General features: G+C 33.0%; 1 long non-coding RNA gene across 1 annotated transcript; it reads right to left on the bottom strand.

Moving 5' to 3' along the window:
• Window positions 1-4761: 4761 nt before the first annotated feature.
• LOC140879274 (uncharacterized) lies at window positions 4762-6300 on the bottom strand. The gene is made up of 3 exons (XR_012149380.1): window positions 6166-6300; window positions 5405-5587; window positions 4762-4857 (listed from the first exon to the last, which is right to left on the bottom strand). It is a non-coding gene; the product is annotated as an uncharacterized lncRNA (long non-coding RNA).
• Between the last annotated feature and the right edge of the window lie 10450 nt (window positions 6301-16750).

Raw genomic sequence — 16750 nt, 5'->3', positions numbered from 1 at the left:
TCAAATTAAATATTTTCAGCTCGGAAATTAAATCTATCATTTTCATAACTTCTCAAATCAATATTAGCCCATAATATGGAATTTAAGTCTCAAATCCCATAATTAATAACTCAATATTTTCGGGTCTTACAATTCCTCCCCTCTAAGAAATGATTTCGTCCTCGAAATCGTAGTCAAGCCAAATATCAAGTCTGATAGACTGAATGATTATCTGAAGTTATTCTCACTTCAATCATCAGTTGTACTCTAAGTACTGCAAAGAATTCTCTCTGAGTTGTTTCTATTCTAAATCAAGAATCTGTCGAATATTCGACTTACCTCGGAATCTTTTCATTAGTCCTCTTGTCTGATTCAAGTACACAGAAGGAATCTATCAATACTTCCTTACTTTAGATACATGAAACAATTCAGAATCATTGTATTAAGCTAAAAAGAATAAATCTTTTCTATCCTCGATTCCATCTGACATCTTCTTCAATGAAGTTCAATATTCACCTTCATATTCTGATTCTGCAAATGAAATTCTATGAATTGAATGATGTTTCACGAATAACTTTTTCCGCTTAACTAATCAGTTTTAGCTACATAAGTTATATCGATCATTCAATTACCAATTCTGGTTCTTCTTTTCCGTTTTCTTATATACAGATTCATCGTCAAATTCGTTGTGTATCTCAAATCAAACTCGACCTGATATCGACAAATCATGTCTGATCTGATGTCATATACCTCGGTAATATCATTTCAACCCAAGAAATCGGATTTCTTTTCATCATAGCATCATATCATTAACTCAAAATTGGCTCAATAGCTATTACAGGAATTATAATCCTCAAGTGGCAACATATCAAATCAAATAATACCGAATCAGGTATTAAAGTTCTGAGAATATCCTCAATATTTGGAAAATCGACTCAGATAATCCATCAATCGAATTCAACTCTCAGAACATCAGTCAATCAATCGATGCCACATTATGTCAAATAAATCTAAAGTCTTAATTCGGACAATAGATTTTAATCATTCCTGTACTTTCATCATATCTCTATCTTCTTCACGGATCTGAATGGATAGTTGTTCGTCACATCTCATACGGAGTATTCTGCCAAATTCTGATTAGTCTATTCGGACTATCAATTAATCAGAGTATAATATGTTGTAATCACAGATTTCAAAGTATTCAGAACTGTTGATAATCGGTATCATATCAGATAAAAAGTTCATTCTCACAAATTCGATTCATCATCTCTGACTATTCTTCCCATTAAAGGATAATATATTGTACCTTTTCCTCAAAAAGTACGCAAAGTCTTCGGATCTTATGTATTAAAATTAATAGTAAACCCAATGTTTCAATCTAAAACATTATTTCTTGGCTTACTGTTCATTTTGCAATGAATCTAATCACAATTCAATGATTTGATCATACAGACAGATCATCGTATACAGTAATGTTCATCAGTCTGTTCATAACTACCACCTGTTTACCTCATCTATACTGTTTCATCACGGTAGTTTTGGCAAAATATTCTTTCAAATTATAATCTTGGTTCAATGTTTGGAGTCTCCAAACTAATACTGAATTCATCTGATCAACGATTTTCAATTTCAACAGAAATTTTCTGTACATTTAACTTCACAAACGTACTAATTCTATTACTTCTATTTGCTTTATCAAAAGATAAAACAATTATCAAATGAATATCGAATTCATAGTTGTGCAATTTTTCAAATTCGGATATCTCTTTTCGGAAATATCAAGCACAATCAACTAACCAATCATAATATAATTCATTCATTCGGATCTGACGCTTCAATTCATATCTCAATCTGGCATTATGTACTGAATTCTAATCATTTCAGTTTACTTTCTGTGTTGCTTTTATCTTCTGAATAATTCTGCCTTACTTCCAATCGAAAAACAATCAGTCTGCTTGGTGTTATATTCATCTGAATATTCAAATCAGAATACATAGAAATCTGAAATAAATTCATCGGATGCCTATTTTATTCCTTATTTTTATCTCCAAATACCGACAATTCATATCATCTAAACCAAAAATCATGGATCATATTCAAATTCTTCTATCAGTTACGAGTCACAATCTTAAATACGCTGAAATATCATCAAATGATCAATAATTCTCAAAATCAAAAGAAATAAATCAAGATTGAGAAAATCCCTCAATCAAGGTCATCCAAAATCAAATCTTCTGGATAACAAACTCTGCAAAGTGAAAACAACTCACTTGCATCACATAACTTAGAATAAGTAAATCACTCAGGCTCTATGAACAAAACAAGGAGAGCCACTCGAAATCAAATATTTCAAGAAATATATGTCCAATTGATGTATTCGATTCAGCATAATCAAAGAAAAGACTCATCTGTAACCGACTGATATATCATCATCTATCTTCTAAACCTCAAGATTAATCTTCAATTCATAATCTCATCAAGTCGGTAATTCATAAATTCTTCAATTCAATATTGAATTCCAGTTCACAACTTAAACTAAAGTCAAATCTTACTGGAATATATCTGTAATCTCTATTCAGTAGCATACTTATCAATGCTAATTTAGATCTTGAACATATCTCGTGCATCGAATATCCTAATTTTGGCATATTTCTGTAATCAAACATCATATATCAAACCGAAATCACAGAATCTTAATTCAAGATTCTATATCATATCATCATATTCATATGCATATCGTGTTCCTGTTGATCTAATTTTATCGCTTCTTATCATCATACTGATTGATTAAATCACAAAATCCAATGATTCAATAATCTGCAACTATCACTAATCAGTACTTAGGTAAATTCTCACATGAACAATATCATGTTCAGTTTCAGTTCATCGAAGCAATAGTTCTATTCTTCAGTTCATATCACAAATTCTTTTTTCTGATACAGAGGTAATCATATAATAAGCTTTCCGCTATCATGTATCTATTGCACCAATAATAAACAGGTCAAAACAAAATAAATCTGTTACCTGAAATTTCATTCTCAGGTGCAATTTCATTCTGATCCTCTGTATACCTTTGCTATTTATTCATTGAATAAATTTTAGCACATCTGTCTGACTTATCCTTACACTGTTTGTTCAGATATCCTCTTCCACAAAAAGTGTAATAATTTCTAATATATTCTGCATTCAGAATCAGACTAATTCATCTCGATTCGCTAGAGTTAGAGATTTATTTTCATATCATGCACTTCATATCTGTTCTAAAATAAAAATTGTAGATAGAGTTGTGAGTATCTCACAGACTCTTTCATGTCTACAATTTTATTTTCCTAACTCATCATTCAGCTTCAATTCTTTTAGACAAGGCTATGTCTTTAAACAAAATGTTTCAGTCGTCAACATTTATCAGACATAATCTACAGATTCAAGCCATTAAATAATTCACTCAATCTTGAGCTTTTCATCATCTACAATTCAAAGAATTGTAATAGACTTGAAAATTCTAATAAGGCATTCCTCAAATTCAAAATATTCGGCTTCAAGAGGGTATATTTTTCTTTCTCATCATTTCTATCTGTTGTGGCAAAGAAGTATAAACAAAATTATATTCTAAGCACTTACCAACAATCAACATACCTCTGCCTTCTTATCATTTCTTTATCAAAATCCCTCAGCTGGTTGCTAGATTTCGAAGTTGGTATTCAATCAATCTGATCCAATAGTTAAACAACTAATCAAGTTCTTCAAGCCAACTGTTACCTACAACATCATCTATTCATTTGCTGATATTCTGTTCTGTTCAATCAGAGATACTTCATTCAGCTGAGCAATACCGTTCTGTTCTGTTCAATCTGACCATACCATTCTGTTCAGTCTGGCCATACTAGTCTGTCAGTCTGGGGTGCTTACATCACCCAAAGAACATATGGGTGCTTACATCACCCGGGAAAAATCTTATAACAAAACGGTAAAAATTTCAAAAATTTACAAATAAGTAAATCAGGCAATTGAATTTCAAATATAGATCATGCTCACATGCAATTTATCAAATCATCGAATTATCAAATCAAGTAATGCATAATCATGCAATACAATACATGCATGTGACTCAATCTACCCCGCTCAGCTTCTATCTCAGTCCAAGAACTTACGCTCTGATACCACCTGTTGTGATGACCCGAGTTCTAATCTCTCATTAATCAACACTGTTAGACACTAATCAAAGTCTACATAATTAATCAACAATGCTAGACAATAATCAAAGTCTAAACAAAAGAATAAAAAAAATTTTTTTTTTTTTTCAAAAGGATTGCCCTGCGCACGCGCGGCCTGTCCTCTCGCGCGCGCGCCGGCACCCAAACCCGAAACTCAAAGGGTTGTCTCGCGCGCGCGCGAGCAGGAGCTCGCCCGTGCGCCGGCCACGGCACCAGAAAAAAAAATGCTGGCTCAGCTGCTGTCAAAAATGAAATCAAGCCTACAATTGATTCAAGATCATCTCCTACAAAAGTCTAGACATGGTTTAATCAATCATAACATCTAACATGCATTCTAACATGCTATAATTGTTAGGAAGAAACCATTCCAAAGCTTTACAACATAATCAAAATCTCATAAACATGCAATAATCTTGTCATATGAAAACTAGTTCAAGATACAACATGTTGGAGTCAAATATTTGAAACATTACTCAAATTTCAAATATAATAACAAGACTTTTAGATCATCCTTAACAAGTCTTGATACAAGTAACTTCTAAAATGATCATGTTTACGAATTAATAAACTTCATGACAGTTCAAACAACTCCTAACTCGGATCCTCACACTATATCTCTTCAATCCTTGTTCTTCATGATTGCTTTTGCCCTGTTCCAATCCCCCTATTGCAATGACACATACAACAAAACAATAGCCGGATAACTCCGGTGAGAAATATATTTCCCAGTAAAAGCAACTAAACATGCATATCAAACATATATCAAGATCATGATATAACAGTAAATACAATGCATGTTTTCAAAACAAGGTTCATTTCATCATTCGTCGGTTGGGATCCCGAGAAGTAGATATCATAACTAATCCACCGACTCTCCCGCTCGAGGTGGGGTTACTTATCTTTCTTCTCTAGACTTTGAAGCAATCATATATGCAAATCAGACGCTAGGCTAAATCAACCACCCAGGCCATACATATACGATTCCTCAAATCGTCTATTCGAACGTTTCCGTTCATTTCAAAATCAAGGAAGAAGTCTTCAAGATGAATGCAGCGTATATCATCATCAAGGCATTCATAACATCAAAAACTTATTCAACAACTCAAATGAAAACACATAAGAGCAATTAAGCAAACAAGTATGTGATTTAAGGGAACTCGATACAAACCATCTCGAGTTGTAATCCCAATCAAATCGTAGTCCACTTTTACCTTCGTATATTGTCCGTTCTGAATTCTTCAACCTCAAACATGTACATCCATCTTCGTTCAATTCAATCCTTTCAGAATCGAGTCGAAATCATCAGCACATCTTCAATCAAACCATTTCAAATTTCAAGCGAACTTCCTCGGTTCACTATTCGACTTCTTGAGTTGCTTGAGCTCGTAGCATGTCTGAAATATACAGATTGCATCTAACAAAATCAGTATACAATCCCAAGTTCATTAGCTCAATCGTAGACTATCAGTATGGTTTCAAAACATAACCAAGCATCGTAGCGATTGACAATCGGGAATCGTTACGGTATCGAATTCATTTCTACTTTCAACTCCATTCTTATGGCTTTTCATATCCGTTCATTGTCATTCAACTCTTCAAACCAACAGCTATTATCATAAACATAACAAGGAATCATCAGCCAATAGTTCAGCAACTTCAGAATCCAAAAAACAATAGCAAATCATTTCAATTCAAGAGTTCGACGGCATATCGGTATTACTTCGGAGATTCCGAACATATCATTAACAATTCTCACATATATATCGGCTGTTGAAGCTTCAAAATTAACATATCAGCAGGTATATGGATTGAATCATAGTTGGAAATTCATAAGTACATGATATACAAATCAATCTTCAATCCAATCCTCAAGAACACAAGTCTAGAAGCTCAACAACAACACTTCCACACAAGTTTCTGATATCTGTCCATTTCGAATTCTCAAACCTTAATGAACAAAGAAGAAACTTACATCAAATCGAAGTACTCGTCGCAAGGATTCCAGAACATCTTTCGGAATCAAAATCGGACGAACGGATCAAAAGTTACGGCGATTTGAAACAATCGAATTCAAAAGAAAAAGATGAGCTCTCGGCTCTCTGTTCAGTTTCTGAATTCTTTCCCATCTATGCACGTGTAAATGCTGAGAAATCTGATTAAATTGGATAGATATTGCATAAATTGCATTTTAGTCCCTCAAGTCTTCAGTAATTGCAATTCAGTCCTCGACCGTCGTTTTAATTCAATTTCAATCCAAAATAATTTAAGAATATTAGAATTTAAATCAAAACTCTAAATATTCCCAAATTAAATATTCTTGGATTAAAATAAATTAAATTCGGATTAATTAAATAATCCCGACCTTTTGCATTCTAGCCCTTCAAATATCAGTATGTGCAAATCAGTCCCTGATCAAGTTATATCTTCCAAATTCATCTTCTTTAATTGCCGAAACATGGAATTAAATCTTCAATTCCATAAATATTCAAATCGAATATTTATTCTTTTAATTTAAGAATTCTCGGAATTTAATTCTCAAAATCCGTAAATTCTCAAATTAAATATTTTCAGCTCGGAAATTAAATCTATCATTTTCATAACTTCTCAAATCAATATTAGCCCATAATATGGAATTTAAGTCTCAAATCCCATAATTAATAACTCAATATTTTCGGGTCTTACAATTCCTCCCCTCTAAGAAATGATTTCGTCCTCGAAATCGTAGTCAAACCAAATATCAAGTCTGATAGACTGAATGATTATCTGAAGTTATTCTCACTTCAATCATCAGTTGTACTCTAAGTACTGCAAAGAATTCTCTCTGAGTTGTTTCTATTCTAAATCAAGAATCTGTCGAATATTCGACTTACCTCGGAATCTTTTCATTAGTCCTCTTGTCTGATTCAAGTACACAGAAGGAATCTATCAATACTTCCTTACTTTAGATACATGAAACAATTCAGAATCATTGTATTAAGCTAAAAAGAATAAATCTTTTCTATCCTCGATTCCATCTGACATCTTCTTCAATGAAGTTCAATATTCACCTTCATATTCTGATTCTGTAAATGAAATTCTATGAATTGAATGATGTTTCACGAATAACTTTTTCCGCTTAACTAATCAGTTTTAGCTTCATAAGTTATATCGATCATTCAATTACCAATTTTGGTTCTTCTTTTCCGTTTTCTTATATACAGATTCATCGTCAAATTCGTTGTGTATCTCAAATCAAACTCGACCTGATATCGACAAATCATGTCTGATCTGATGTCATATACCTCGGTAATATCATTTCAACCCAAGAAATCGGATTTCTTTTCATCATAGCATCATATCATTAACTCAAAATTGGCTCAATAGCTATTACAGGAATTATAATCCTCAAGTGGCAACATATCAAATCAAATAATACCGAATCAGGTATTAAAGTTCTGAGAATATCCTCAATATTTGGAAAATCGACTCAGATAATCCATCAATCGAATTCAACTCTCAGAACATCAGTCAATCAATCGATGCCACATTATGTCAAATAAATCTAAAGTCTTAATTCGGACAATAGATTTTAATCATTCCTGTACTTTCATCATATCTCTATCTTCTTCACGGATCTGAATGGATAGTTGTTCGTCACATCTCATACAGAGTATTCTGCCAAATTCTGATTAGTCTATTCGGACTATCAATTAATCAGAGTATAATATGTTGTAATCACAGATTTCAAAGTATTCAGAACTGTTGATAATCGGTATCATATCAGATAAAAAGTTCATTCTCACAAATTCGATTCATCATCTCTGACTATTCTTCCCATTAAAGGATAATATATTGTACCTTTTCCTCAAAAAGTACGCAAAGTCTTCGGATCTTATGTATTAAAATTAATAGTAAACCCAATGTTTCAATCTAAAACATTATTTCTTGGCTTACTATTCATTTTGCAATGAATCTAATCACAATTCAATGATTTGATCATACAGACAGATCATCGTATACAGTAATGTTCATCAGTCTGTTCATAACTACCACCTGTTTACCTCATCTATACTATTTCATCACGGTAGTTTTGGCAAAATATTCTTTCAAATTATAATCTTGGTTCAATGTTTGGAGTCTCCAAACTAATACTGAATTCATCTGATCAACGATTTTCAATTTCATCAGAAATTTTCTGTACATTTAACTTCACAAACGTACTAATTCTGTTACTTCTATTTGCTTTATCAAAAGATAAAACAATTATCAAATGAATATCGAATTCATAGTTGTGCAATTTTTCAAATTCGGATATCTCTTTTCGGAAATATCAAGCACAATCAACTAACCAATCATAATATAATTTATTCATTCGGATCTGACGCTTCAATTCATATCTCAATCTGGCATTATGTACTGAATTCTAATCATTTCAGTTTACTTTCTGTGTTGCTTTTATCTTCTGAATAATTCTGCCTTACTTCCAATCGAAAAACAATCAGTCTGCTTGGTGTTATATTCATCTGAATATTCAAATCAGAATACATAGAAATCTGAAATAAATTCATCGGATGCCTATTTTATTCCTTATTTTTATCTCCAAATACCGACAATTCATATCATCTAAACCAAAAATCATGGATCATATTCAAATTCTTCTATCAGTTACGAGTCACAATCTTAAATACGCTGAAATATCATCAAATGATCAATAATTCTCAAAATCAAAAGAAATAAATCAAGATTGAGAAAATCCCTCAATCAAGGTCATCCAAAATCAAATCTTCTGGATAACAAACTCTGCAAAGTGAAAACAACTCACTTGCATCACATAACTTAGAATAAGTAAATCACTCAGGCTCTATGAACAAAACAAGGAGAGCCACTCGAAATCAAATATTTCAAGAAATATATGTCCAATTGATGTATTCGATTCAGCATAATCAAAGAAAAGACTCATCTGTAACCGACTGATATATCATCATCTATCTTCTAAACCTCAAGATTAATCTTCAATTCATAATCTCATCAAGTCGGTAATTCATAAATTCTTCAATTATTCAATTCAATATTGAATTCCAGTTCACAACTTAAACTAAAGTCAAATCTTACTGGAATATATCTATAATCTCTATTCAGTAGCATACTTATCAATGCTAATTTAGATCTTGAACATATCTCGTGCATCGAATATCCTAATTTCGGCATATTTCTGTAATCAAACATCATATATCAAACCGAAATCACAGAATCTTAATTCAAGATTCTATATCATATCATCATATTCATATGCATATCATGTTCCTGTTGATCTAATTTTATCGCTTCTTATCATCATACTGATTGATTAAATCACAAAATCCAATGATTCAATAATCTACAACTATCACTAATCAGTACTTAGGTAAATTCTCACATGAACAATATCATGTTCAGTTTCAGTTCATCGAAGCAATAGTTCTATTCTTCAGTTCATATCACAAATTCTCTTTTCTGATACAGAGGTAATCATATAATAAGCTTTCCGCTATCATGTATCTATTGCACCAATAATAAACAGGTCAAAACAAAATAAATCTGTTACCTGAAATTTCATTCTCAGGTGCAATTTCATTCTGATCCTCTGTATACCTTTGCTATTTATTCATTGAATAAATTTTAGCACATCTGCCTGACTTATCCTTACACTGTTTGTTTAGATATCCTCTTCCACAAAAAGTGTAATAATTTCTAATATATTCTGCATTCAGAATCAGACTAATTCATCTCGATTCGCTAGAGTTAGAGATTTATTTTCATATCATGCACTTCATATTTGTTCTAAAATAAAAATTGTAGATAGAGTTGTGAGTATCTCACAGACTCTTTCATGTCTACAATTTTATTTTCCTAACTCATCATTCAGCTTCAATTCTTTTAGACAAGGCTATGTCTTTAAACAAAATGTTTCAGTCGTCAACATTTATCAGACATAATCTACAGATTCAAGCCATTAAATAATTCACTCAATCTTGAGCTTTTCATCATCTACAATTCAAAGAATTGTAATAGACTTGAAAATTCTAATAAGGCATTCCTCAAATTCAAAATATTCGGCTTCAAGAGGGTATATTTTTCTTTCTCATCATTTCTATCTGTTGTGGCAAAGAAGTATAAACAAAATTATATTCTAAGCACTTACCAACAATCAACATACCTCTGCCTTCTTATCATTTCTTTATCAAAATCCCTCAGCTGGTTGCTAGATTTCGAAGTTGGTATTCAATCAATCTGATCCAATAGTTAAACAACTAATCAAGTTCTTCAAGCCAACTGTTACCTACAACATCATCTATTCATTTGCTGATATTCTGTTCTGTTCAATCAGAGATACTTCATTCAGCTGAGCAATACCGTTCTGTTCTGTTCAATCTGACCATACCATTCTGTTCAGTCTGGCCATACTAGTATGTCAGTCTGGGGTGCTTACATCACCCAAAGAACATATGGGTGCTTACATCACCCGGGAAAAATCTTATAACAAAACGGTAAAAATTTCAAAAATTTACAATTCAGTAAATCAGGCAATTGAATTTCAAATATAGATCATGCTCACATGCAATTTATCAAATCATCGAATTATCAAATCAAGTAATGCATAATCATGCAATACAATACATGCATGTGACTCAATCTACCCCGCTCAGCTTCTATCTCAGTCCAAGAACTTACGCTCTGATACCACCTGTTGTGATGACCCGAGTTCTAATCTCTCATTAATCAACACTGTTAGACACTAATCAAAGTCTACATAATTAATCAACAATGCTAGACAATAATCAAAGTCTAAACAAAAGAATAAAAAAAAATTTTTTTTTTTTTTCAAAAGGATTGCCCTGCGCACACGCGGCCTGTCCTCTCGCGCGCGCTCCGGCACCCAAACCCGAAACTCAAAGGGTTGTCTCGCGCGCGCGCGAGCAGGAGCTCGCCCGTGCGCCGGCCACGGCACCAGAAAAAAAAATGCTGGCTCAGCTGCTGTCAAAAATGAAATCAAGCCTACAATTGATTCAAGATCATCTCCTACAAAAGTCTAGACATGGTTTAATCAATCATAACATCTAACATGCTATAATTGTTAGGAAGAAACCATTCCAAAGCTTTACAACATAATCAAAATCTCATAAACATGCAATAATCTTGTCATATGAAAACTAGTTCAAGATACAACATGTTGGAGTCAAATATTTGAAACATTACTCAAATTTCAAATATAATAACAAGACTTTTAGATCATCCTTAACAAGTCTTGATACAAGTAACTTCTAAAATGATCATGTTTACGAATCAATAAACTTCATGACAGTTCAAACAACTCCTAACTCGGATCCTCACACTATATCTCTTCAATCCTTGTTCTTCATGATTGCTTTTGCCCTGTTCCAATCCCCCTATTGCAATGACACATACAACAAAAAAATAGCCGGATAACTCCGGTGAGAAATATATTTCCCAGTAAAAGCAACTAAACATGCATATCAAACATATATCAAGATCATGATATAACAGTAAATACAATGCATGTTTTCAAAACAAGGTTCATTTCATCATTCGTCGGTTGGGATCCCGAGAAGTAGATATCATAACTAATCCACCGACTCTCCCGCTCGAGGTGGGGTTACTTATCTTTCTTCTCTAGACTTTGAAGCAATCATATATGCAAATCAGACGCTAGGCTAAATCAACCACCCAGGCCATACATATACGATTCCTCAAATCGTCTATTCGAACGTTTCCGTTCATTTCAAAATCAAGGAAGAAGTCTTCAAGATGAATACAGCGTATATCATCATCAAGGCATTCATAACATCAAAAAATTATTCAACAACTCAAATGAAAACACATAAGAGCAATTAAGCAAACAAGTATGTGATTTAAGGGAACTCGATACAAACCATCTCGAGTTGTAATCCCAATCAAATCGTAGTCCACTTTTACCTTCGTATATTGTCCGTTCTGAATTCTTCAACCTCAAACATGTACATCCATCTTCGTTCAATTCAATCCTTTCAGAATCGAGTCGAAATCATCAGCACATCTTCAATCAAACCATTTCAAATTTCAAGCGAACTTCCTCGGTTCACTATTCGACTTCTTAAGTTGCTTGAGCTCGTAGCATGTCTGAAATATACAGATTGCATCTAACAAAATCAGTATACAATCCCAAGTTCATTAGCTCAATCGTAGACTATCAGTATGGTTTCAAAACATAACCAAGCATCGTAGCGATTGACAATCGGGAATCGTTACGGTATCGAATTCATTTCTACTTTCAACTCCATTCTTTTGGCTTTTCATATCCGTTCATTGTCATTCAACTCTTCAAACCAACAGCTATTATCATAAACATAACAAGGAATCATCAGCCAATAGTTCAGCAACTTCAGAATCCAAAAAACAATAGCAAATCATTTCAATTCAAGAGTTCGACGGCATATCGGTATTACTTCGGCGATTCCGAACATATCATTAACAATTCTCACATATATATCGGCTGTTGAAGCTTCAAAATTAACATATCAGCAGGTATATGGATTGAATCATAGTTGGAAATTCATAAGAACATGATATACAAATCAATCTTCAATCCAATCCTCAAGAACACAAGTCTAGAAGCTCAACAACAACACTTCCACACAAGTTTCTGATATCTGTCCATTTCGAATTCTCAAACCTTAATGAACAAAGAAGAAACTTACATCAAATCGAAGTACTCGTCGCAAGGATTCCAGAACATCTTTCGGAATCAAAATCGGACGAACGGATCAAAAGTTACGGCGATTTGAAACAATCGAATTCAAAAGAAAAAGATGAGCTCTCGGCTCTCTGTTCAGTTTCTGAATTCTTTCCCATCTATGCACGTGTAAATGCTGAGAAATCTGATTAAATTGGATAGATATTGCATAAATTGCAATTTAGTCCCTCAAGTTTTCAGTAATTGCAATTCAGTCCTCGACCGTCGTTTTAATTCAATTTCAATCCAAAATAATTTAAGAATATTAGAATTTAAATAAAAACTCTAAATATTCCCAAATTAAATATTCTCGGATTAAAATAAATTAAATTCGGATTAATTAAATAATCCCGACCTTTTGCATTCTAGCCCTTCAAATATCAGTATGTGCAAATCAGTCCCTGATCAAGTTATATCTTCCAAATTCATCTTCTTTAATTGCCGAAACATGGAATTAAATCTTCAATTCCATAAATATTCAAATCGAATATTTATTTTTTTAATTTAAGAATTCTCGGAATTTAATTCTCAAAATTCGTAAATTCTCAAATTAAATATTTTCAGCTCGGAAATTAAATCTATCATTTTCATAACTTCTCAAATCAATATTAGCCAATAATATGGAATTTAAGTCTCAAATCCCATAATTAATAACTCAATATTTTCGGATCTTACAGTAAGGAAAGCCATAAATAGCATTTAATGTGAATGACACATTGAATAGACAATTTAAGGCGCTCCTAGTACAGATATTCAGAATATATTTTCGTATATCACAGATCAAGGACTGATATCTCACACTCTAGACGTTTTCCTACCATAGTTAAAAGGAAGAAAACGTTGAACAAACTGCTATAAATATCAGAGCTTACTCAGATGAAGAGAAAGCCACGCTTACAAAGATTTGCATACTTAAGCACTTGAAACCACTTCTTGAATACTCGACTGCTCACTCAACCCTTCGCTAAAAATCTTATCCAATCTACAAAGAGATCTTTTCAAAGGGTTACTCAAATCCAGCCATTGTTTGAACAACACTATTTGCTACAAGGATTTGGGTTTCTAAGCCTTCAAGAAGCTAAGAGTTCTATCATCATCAACTGAAGAAAGTTTGATAAGAACTTAGAATCTTATCAGTAAATCTAGGAGTTCCATCTTGGGCATTTGATAAGTCCTAACTTGGATCGGGTGTATTGCACGTTGTTGTAATAACCAAAGTCTTCTAGTGTATCCTTCCCGTGAGGAAGAAGGGTGATGTAGGAGATTGAGCTCCGAACATCCATAAACATATCATTGTTTACTTACGCTAGTACTGCATTACATGATTCCATCATTACCATCTAGTATAGCAAGAGTTGTTTCCGCACTATTTTCAGTAGATCTTATATCTCTAGAAAGTTTAAGGAAATCGGTTGAGTGAACTAACATTTGCTCAACCATATTGCATTAGAGTCAAATATTTTAAGAGTGTGTATTCACCCCCTCCCTCTCTACACACACATTCGATCCCCAACAAGTGGTATCAGAGAAGGTTTTTCTTTTAACTTGTTGTGAAAAATTTCTCGCAAGCGTTTGAGTGTCAAGTTTTAATATAGTGATAAAATCAGATATCGATCCCACAGGAAGTAATTTGAAAATAATCAGTGCTTGTAATTAAAATAGTCTAAACTTTATCTGGAAAATCAATAACTCAGAATTTTTGTAGAAAAATAAAATAAGCAGATGATTTTAATAAGCACGCACACAACTTTCAGATAAAAATCAATAAGAGAAAATGGTCTAGAGGTATAGATTTCACCTGGTTTCAACAACAATCAATCCTAATTAATTAATCTTCATGAATTCCAGTCAATTAATAGCCAAGAAAACTTAAATTTATTATTTCCCTCTCCCGAGCAACAAATAATTTTTATCAACTACAATTCAATTCCAATATCTCTTTTAAGAATTTATCGCAGTGATCAATTCGAAACAATGTTCTTTTTAAAAGCTCTGTTAAAATTATACACTCTCCCGAGCTATATAAATAATTAACAGTGTATTTTCTAATGGTCCTATTCAAAATCTCCTCTCCCAAGTGCCATATTTCAAATAAATATTAAAAATCAATTATTGATCAGATAATTGAAAAGACAATCAATTCTAGAAAAAATAATTAATCTTGAAGAAACTCAATTCAATAAAATCAAAAATTTATGAAAGTGTCTACACCAGGTTCCATCCGACCTCTAGACTCTAAAAAATTATTTCATAAGGAAATTCTGAATAAAACAAAACATAAATCCAAACATATTAAAAATTAAATAAAGAATAGAAAACAAATCCGTCCTCATGGGTGACCCATTTTTCTTACAGTGCAAAAAAAAGGAAATTTATAAGAGGAAAAGGTCGATCTAGGCCGTCAAAACTCATGATCAAAGGGATGGAAAAGAAGAATTTTGGGAAAACGAATCAGGTAACCTGGAAGGTGAAGCGATTCATCAAGCAAGAGAAAGGACGTCCGATAGCTTCCTGACAAATGTACTTCTTTTCAACTATTGAGGCTGACATCAGGCTCACATCAGCCCAAGCCCGCCTAAAAGTAAAAGATTATTAGTCCTTACCGCCTTGGTCTATGACTGACTATTTGGGACAGCGAGCAAGGCTCTATCCCAACTATTTAAGGAGGGTGTGGTGATACCTCGGGAATCCCCAAGGTTAACATCGGACCTGGGGCAGGTATGGGAAATATCGTACAAGGGAAACATGATCTAGGGAAGACGGCAACCACATAAGGAGGTCTCGGGATGTGGGACTGTGGAATTGAAATTTGGTAGAGAGCAGTTGGAGGGTGTGGAAGCTCGAGAGAAAACTTGTATTATTGAGGAGATTTGGTCAAGATGTCGTGGGACATCTCCTTGGAAAATCCAAAACACGTTTGCCCATGACCACCCGCTTGGGCATGATTACTAACATGGGCCACATTTGACATCGTTGTCACTATCCGAGAATTTTGGAATGATCACCGACTCTGGGACCCTATTAGTAACCCTAGTAGAGGTAGACACAAGGAGTTCACTTCATCTTTGAAACACATACTCTCTACATTTACTTTATTTTGATTTTCGTGTGCTTACTTTGCTAACTTAAGCATTGAAGTGATCACGCCGAAAAATTTTATGGTGTCCCAGTAACCCTTTCTTGTTCGGAGTGGAGAACAGAGCATTGTTCATTCGACTAGTCCCTGCTATCCAGTCAAATCTTCTATATTACCTAGAAAATTGGACACCAGCCTACCTGATTTTCCCGTGTGTCATGCATCATTTTATCTATGTTGTATTCTGATACATTGTCAATCTGAGTATTATTTATACTATATTTTTTTTAATAATAAAGTTTGATTTTACAAGGAATAATACCAATGTCGAATCATAAATGATTTTAGGATCAAACAGAATTTTCGAATTAGGAAAATAATACTTCTACATATTAAAAAGGAAATTTAAATTAATCAACTAATTAAATTTATACAGTCAAACAAAATTATCCTATATATGAATGCTAAGTTCTAAATAAATCAAAATAATATCCCTTAATAAATCATATTACACAATATCATGTATAAATTGAATCTTACACCCAAAATTGCTCGATTATGCGTACTAATTAAGTAAATGACCATTAAATCTTTGGACATATTTTTCAAAATTTTTGTAATTAAATTAGAATAAATGGGAATTATATTAAAATAAAATGCATACTATATTTAACCCTTTTTCACAATCACATTCTCAATACAAATTCGAAAAAACGTTTTGTAATTCTCCCA

Source organism: Henckelia pumila, chromosome 2, assembly GCF_033568475.1.
Source record: "Henckelia pumila isolate YLH828 chromosome 2, ASM3356847v2, whole genome shotgun sequence".
In the NCBI taxonomy this organism is placed as follows: Eukaryota; Viridiplantae; Streptophyta; class Magnoliopsida; order Lamiales; family Gesneriaceae; genus Henckelia; species Henckelia pumila.
This window is presented reverse-complemented; position numbering and strand designations above follow the sequence as displayed.